General features: G+C 41.0%; 1 non-coding gene and 1 pseudogene across 1 annotated transcript; one reads left to right on the top strand and one right to left on the bottom strand.

Annotated features, from left to right (window-relative positions):
* Nucleotides 1-1,059: 1,059 nt before the first annotated feature.
* On the bottom strand, nt 1,060-1,131 carry Trnat-ugu (transfer RNA threonine (anticodon UGU)). Its single transcript has one exon. It is a non-coding gene; the product is annotated as a tRNA-Thr (tRNA).
* A 5,928-nt stretch (nt 1,132-7,059) lies between these two features.
* Nucleotides 7,060-7,500, top strand: part of LOC138025718 (uncharacterized) — a 1,095-nt pseudogene continuing 654 nt past the window's right edge.

Genomic DNA, 7,500 nt, shown 5'->3' with positions numbered 1-7,500 from the left:
AAGAATATCTGACCTGTCTTGCGACAAAGACGAATTCGACAAAGCCAAAGATGTCTACGAATTGGCGTTTAAGGAAAACGGGCACAACGCAACCTTCAAGTACGAGCCCGCCAAGCAAAACAGCAAACCGAAAAGGAACCGTCAACGCAATATCCTCTGGTTCAATCCACCATACAACCTGCAAGTCAAGACCAACATCGGAAAAAAATTCATCTACCTGATCAAGAAGCACTTCCACAAAGGCCACAAGCTTCACAAAATTCTAAACACGAACACAATCAAGCTTAGCTACTGCTGCACAACCAACATGACAGGCATTATTAGGCAACACAATGCAAAAGTACGAAAACACCTAACGAAGCGCGGCTATGCAATTGCAGAAACAAGCAATCATGCCCCTTAGACGGCAAATGCCTATCATCGTCTATAGTCTATAGAGCCGAAGTGACAAGCGATAACAACACCAAGATCTACTACGGAGCGTCAGAGGGCGAATTTAAAACCCTTCAGGCATAAAAAGTACTGCAGAGAGACGGAGTTATCGAGGCATACCTGGAGTCTAAAGGACAATAACATCAATTACACGCTACGCTGGGCAATAGAGTCTTTCGCCTCACCATACAAATGTGGATCAAAGAGATGCGACCTGTGCCTTACAGAAAAGTTGTTTATAATAAAAGCAGATACACGCCACCTACTGAACAAAAGAAACGAGTTAATTTCTAAATGCAGACACAAGAACAAATACCTTTTGTCGAACTTAAAATAGCACGCTCCCCTAGAGTATTAGAATGGTCTTTAAATGAGTTAGAATGCAAATGTAAGATCTGTAACCTGATGATTGTCTAAACATGAAACTTGAAGTCGCTACGCTGTGAAGTTGTCTTTCTTCTAAACGTTATATATATATAGAAAGAGAGAGAGAGAGAGAGAGAGAGAGAGAGAGAGAGAGAGAGAGAGAGAGAGAGAGAGAGAGAGAGAGTGTGTAGGAGAGAAACCCTGACAATGCACACCCCAAATAATCATATTTTTAACTGAATAAATGTGTGAAAGAAAATTTGCCCTGAGCGGGATTTGAACCCACGTCCCCCCATTACAAGTCGGGTGTGATCACCACTACACCACCAGGACAACCATGCTGGCAACACAGCCATCGAAGATGTGATTTACGTGGTTTAAGGCGTGGGCCTCCCGGGAAATTTTCTTTCGAGGTGACAAGGTAGGGGAGCCTATAACTTCAGTTGAAACCCAACTAAGGACCAACTTAATGATGCACGACCGTAGTCAACTTAGCGGATGACAAGGAAGGATCCTAGAAGGATACAGGCTAATTTTAGTTTTGAAAGGAGCATGAAACTCTGGGTAGAAATAAATGTCTTCGACCAAATAATCCAACTCTACAAATCTATATATATATATATATATATATATATATATATATATAGTCAGTTAAGTAGATCCCGTAAACTTCTATATAAGGCGAAATTCTCTTGCCAGGAGAGGGGGTCTAGATCCTGCCTGCTTCCCAACTCCTTTAACGGAACCTCCCTTACGGTTTCGCAGTGGAAATTAAGGATGGACACTTATGGTTGGGTGTCGATCCAGCCGTCTCAACCAAAACAAGCCATTATCCGGACCGGTCTCGACTTTAATGTCTTCTTCAGCGGACTTTTACAGTTTCAGCTTGTCCGGTCGCTTACGCGCCATTGGACTTACCAGATCACTGGGAACACCAGATCACTTGGACTTTTGCATTAACATGGGCGCGTTCTCAACACAAAAGAGAGAAGACCGATGCACGCGCAAGATTTCACCACCGCCGCTATTAACTTCAGAGAGGAAACAGTTTCAGCTATATAATTCTCAAGTGGCAAACAGATGACGAAGAGGCACAAGCAGCAAGAACATTTAAGAGAGACAAAATGCGATCGCAGGGTCCAACAAGGGACAGAATGGAGACATTTACTTTAATGAAACATCATTTCATTTGAAACTAAAACTGCTTGTTTGTCAAATTATCGACTTCACACTGACGAAATATATATAATTGTTCAATTGCACAGTTTATATAAATGACTGTAGATAACGAGTTAATGCATAAAGTCCAATGGCGCGTAAGCGACCGGACAAGCTGAAACTGTAAAATTCCGCTGAAGAAGACATTAAAGTCGAGACCGGTCCGGATAATGGCTTGTTTTGGTTGAGACCGCCGGATCGACACCCAACCATAAGTGTCCATCCTTAATTTCCTCTGCGAAACCGCAAGGGAGGTTCCGTTAAAGGAGTTGGGAAGCAGGCAGGATCTAGACCCCCTCTCCAGGCAAGAGAATTTCAGTGCAAATTATATCTATCTATCTATCTATCTATCTATCTAACTATCTATCTATCTATCTATCTACCTACCTACCTACCTACCTACCTACCTACCTATCTATCTATCTATCTATCTATCTATCTATCTATCTATCTATCTAACTGGATTTGTCAAAAGGTGGCTGCAGAAATTGTGAAAACAAGCCAATTCTGCTGGCGTCACAAACTTAAAGAAAAGCTACCCTCCCCACCCCTGTGCTTTGGTCAGACAACTGCCAATCACCTACCCACACCACAGTGTGGGTTCAGTCTAATTGGTGATCAAAAGCAAACTATCATTCAGGCCTACACTGGTGCAGGAAAAAATGCCAATGAAAAAATGCTACACTGTAAAGTCTCACTTAACAAGGCCACAAACTCTAACTGCAGTTAAAGTCTCAAAGCAGTTAAAGTCTCAAAGCAGGAACCCCCCCAGCCCTGCGCCCATGCTCAAGCGAAAATTCCAGGGGCTACCTTTTATAGAATTCACTCAGAATTATCAAGGGCCAATTGCCTGAAATTCAGTCAAAAATCGGCTGATGACACTCGATTTACTCAGCCTGGCTCACAGAATGCCATTCTGGAGAGAATCGCGCAGATAATAATAAATTATTATCAAGGGCCAATTGCCTGAAATTCAGTCAAAAATCGGCTGATGACACTTGATTTACTCAGCCTGGCTCACAGAATGCCATTCTGGAGAGAAACGCGCGGATATTAGTAATTATCAAGGGCCGAACGCCTGAAAGTAAGTCAAAAATCGGCTGATGACACTTGATTTACTCAGCCTGGCTCACAGAATGCCATTCTGGAGAGAAACGCACAGATACTAATAATTCTAACTGGATTTGTCAAAAAGTGCCTGCATAAATTGTGAAAACAAGCCAATGCTGCTGCTGTCACAAAGTAAAAACGCCACCCTCCCCACCTCTGTACTTTTGTCACACAACTGCCAATCACCCACCCACTGCACAGTGTGGGTTCACTCTAATTGGTGATCAAAAGCAAACTATCATTTAGGCCTACACTAGTCCAAAAAACATAAAGTGCAGTTAAAGCAGCCTATGTTGTAGGCCTGATCTAATTACTGAATGATATTTTTACCTTGTCATGTTTTAGAGATTATTCATGTTCTTTCTTTGTGGAGGACACGTATTTTAGTGGGAAAACTACATTTGATAGCTTGTTGCACTTGGGAGATGGGCTTGGAAATTTTCTGGAAAGGAATGGATGTGGGTTAGCCATTTGCATTATGTGTTCATACAAGTATAAAATCTTCACACTGTCACCTTCACAATTCTTTAGTTTACTTGGAGAAACTTTCAAGAGAGTCAAATAGTCTTGACAATGTTACCACAAACACTTAATTTTTTTTGTAAGGTCAGCATTGGCAGGTTATGGGGTAGGGGGCTCTGAGGATTTTCCAGTTTGAGATAATATTTTATGGGTCCCTCCCCTCCACTCAAAACCTAGGATGCTTTTCAGGGTCCCCAAAAGGTCACTCATAGCAGATAAGAATTGTTAGGGTCACCTCCCCCACCTTCACAAAAAAATTAACTTTTACATAGTAAACTACATGCACTCATCTATCTACTTTACTGATGGAAGGGATAGATCGTTGACAGGTTTGATTTCTTTATTTAATAGCGAACAATAAAAAGTATTCGCTAGGTTAAAATGACTTGTTATTTCTTAGTTGTATTACATGATATATTTATATGAGTAACACATTCAACAACGGCTTTTGTAAGCCAATAATTGGCGTAATTTAATCGTAAATGAAAACCAGTCCACTATGTCTACTGAAAGAGCTTGTTCTGCTGTGAACAATTTTATTGAATTTACTCTATAAAACAAGCGCTATTTTTCGTCCTAGTAATAAAACATCAACAATTCGTTACTTTCCTTATTTAGTTTGGGTTTGTTTAGATTTACCCTGTAATAATTTAAATATCGTTGGAAGGACAGTAGCTGACTGGGATGAAATAGTCATTCAAAAAGATCAGAAATCTATAACAAAGCTTACTGAGGGTGTCAACTGTTGCATGCGTGACATGTGATAAAAGGTTAAATTTTTGACCCGACAAGTGATATTTACTGGGTTGCCTATGGGCAAACCCAGTCGAGGTCTTCGTTTAGTTTGTTTGTTTTCCTTTTTTTTCTTTTTTTTTTTTCCCGTGTCGGTAAAAGTCTTGCCTGTCACTCCCCTGGTAAGTGGTGTCTTTGTGTATAGAGCCTTCTGCGCGTATTTTCTTAGGATCGAGAGGGTAGTGGAACTGCGTAGATTTCTCTGGTGGACACAGTAGAATCATGAACTTAGCCTGCAATGGCGTCGAAAGTCATGCAACGCGAATGGCGTTTTAGTGGATCCTTAAACAAAATATACCCTTATGGAGCTCAATAATGGAAAGTCAGTTGGATAAACTAGGCATGAATCTCAAAAGCGACGAGTACTAGACTTCGACAACAATCTAGCGCCCGTCGAGACGAAATCAAAGTGAGCAGTATTTACCTGAAGTATATGGTAATTTGAGTTTCTTGTCTTCAAGCACGCAATGAAATAGGAAGAGGTTTTCGCCTCTAAGAGCAAATATGTTGTTTGTTTCAATAAAATTTTCGCTGGAAAAGGATTCTGTGGTATTTTCTGCCTTTGTGAATTATAATATCATGTTGTGTATTGAATTTTCGATCTTAAGGTTGAAATGTGATATGGGAGAAGTTTTTTAGTATTGCTCTGTAAGCAGGAAGGGTTCACAGGCCTGTTGGAAGCGTGCTTGAGTTTCAACAAAATGAGCCCCAAAATCAGTGAACACTTGTGACGCAGATGAATAATGAAGTAGCTGCTATTTCCAAAATGATGGAATTACCTAGTGATAAATAACGTCGTACGCGTCTTGGAGAGTAAATTTTGACTTTTCATAAATAAGAGTTAGGCGATTGTGATCTTTGTTTTGACTTCGCTCATTTCATTGTCAAACTTTATAACACTTGACGGAAAAAGAAACTTACAAAAACCCGGTATCTTGCCATCATTTGACACAGATGCTTCACTGTTTGGCGAGTAGACATTCCGCGGTAACTTAATTACGGCGCCCGCTGAATTCCGGCCATGTCACTTTCGATTTTGCAATTTACTTGAACGTAGCAAAAATCTCTCAAAATGTTTGTCGCTGATCGTAACTTTTTATATTCTATATTCACGGTTCAAAATTAATGTTGTTTTCATGTCGTAAATATTTTATTCTCGATCGACCGTCCGGGAAACTTCCTTCTGCTCTTTCTGAAAACTGTGTATCAATAGTTATTTGCTTTTTCATCAATATTTGTTTTGCATAAAGCAAGCTAACAGAATCTGTACCTTGCTGAGTTCGCATTTGTTAGCGTTAATAGTATTTTCGGTCAGATCATTCTGTTTTTTATGAGGAGTTTATTGTTTTGGTCTCCCATCCTAACATTAACCCCGCGAAACAGGGCTTGACTTCAGTGAAGTTTAGTATTACAAATCTGTCAGATGCTCAGAGGGCACACTTGTGGTGCAAAGAAGGTGTGAGGGAACTTGAAAATTATCAACATGTCAGCCCAGAAGCCAATGCTGCTCGCTTCTCTTTTATTTGTTATTCTTCAGAGACTGGAATGCTGTATTTCAATACCACACAATTCAGTGCCTTCTGATTTTTTGTAGCACGTACCACAGGCAACCCAGTGTATGCTTCACGGAAGCATCTCGTTTCTCTTCCCTTGTGCAGAAACATAATTCTGACATTAAGCTGCATTCAGTTAAAAATCTATACAACTGAATAACAGTTTACTTTGGTTGTCGCGAGTTGCACAGCAGGTTCGTAAAGTCCTTTCCTCGGTCAGGGCTCAAAATTTTTAGCTTTCCGGAAAGTTGCCGGTCATCTTGACCGGCCAAACAAATTTTGGCTCGGCCATCTCTTGTTTCTGACCACTCAAAAAATTGAAATTAACAATTTTAACCTCATAACCTACAATATAGTTTACAGTGCAATGCAATACAACTTCCAGTCCTAGAAAAATAAGCAAAATGGTAAGCAAAAACTATCGCTTCACACTTTTAAATAGTCATTGTGGTAGCCCTCAAGAGTTTAATTAATAGTTCCGCATTTCAACAGCTGATGGCCTCCAATCATGAAACTTGCGGTCTGGACAACGAAATACACTTCAAACCCGTACACCATAAACGGGTAGCCACTTTGAGAACAATAGTTTATCAATTTATCTGTAGCTAGACATATGAACGTAAGCTTACCTTGTCGCTGCTGGGCGAAGATAAAACTCTGCTGGTTCGTTTTGTACAACTTTATTGTCCGATTTACATTCAGAACGTTAAACAACATCGCTTTCTCACTCTTTCGATATGCTCCGCATGATCGGATAATTATGCATACTTCCTACCTACCTACTGGTCAGCGGTCACGTTTAAAAGAAGTTATTCAGATGCAAATTAGCAGTGATATAAACCCCAGGAAGCGGCGTAATAACCAGTTCTTCCTTTCGTGCTTTACAAGGTCAGCGAGTTCGTTTTGTATATCTGTTTTACGTTCCTTGTTTTGGTTTCGCTTTTCAGGGGGTGTTCCTTGTTCCTTTACTCACGTTTGTTCTTTTCGCTGAACTCTTTCTCTTCGCTTCCGTCGCTTATTTGGCGCTCGACAGTCGACAGTAGGAGTTTCGCTTGCCCACGTGGTGATGTCTTCGCCAGCCAAAGCTAATACTGCACCTTTGGAACCCAATGTGGTGATTGCGAATGAAGTTCACGACGCGGTTGTGGTCGACGACACAGACCACGTGGAATTTGATTTGGATGAGTTGAAGGAACAGCTCGGAATCGACAGTATTCCTGAAAAGCTCATCGACCTTGCTGCAAAGTTCTGTAGCGGGAAAACTAGGACTGAGTACTCTGGTTCAGAGGCTCAAAATTCAAAGTCCTCTTCAGAAACCGCCGAAGGGGTTTTTGACCCCTCGGCCGCAGTAGTTCCACACGAAGTCGCATCGACTAATGAGCCTTACGAGGAGGAGTTTAAGCTTCCTTCGGTATTCGAGGAAGCCGAAAGTTTTGGGCCTGAGGTGGCTGAGGTCATTTCTCAACGTGTCAATGGTGCATGCCCTAAAAAAGCCATGGACTCCCAA

The sequence above is a fragment of the Montipora capricornis genome, chromosome 12 (assembly GCF_036669925.1).
Source record: "Montipora capricornis isolate CH-2021 chromosome 12, ASM3666992v2, whole genome shotgun sequence".
Taxonomy (NCBI): domain Eukaryota; kingdom Metazoa; phylum Cnidaria; class Anthozoa; order Scleractinia; family Acroporidae; genus Montipora; species Montipora capricornis.
The sequence above is the reverse complement of the archived record's forward strand: the minus strand, read 5'-3'. Positions and strand labels throughout refer to the sequence as shown.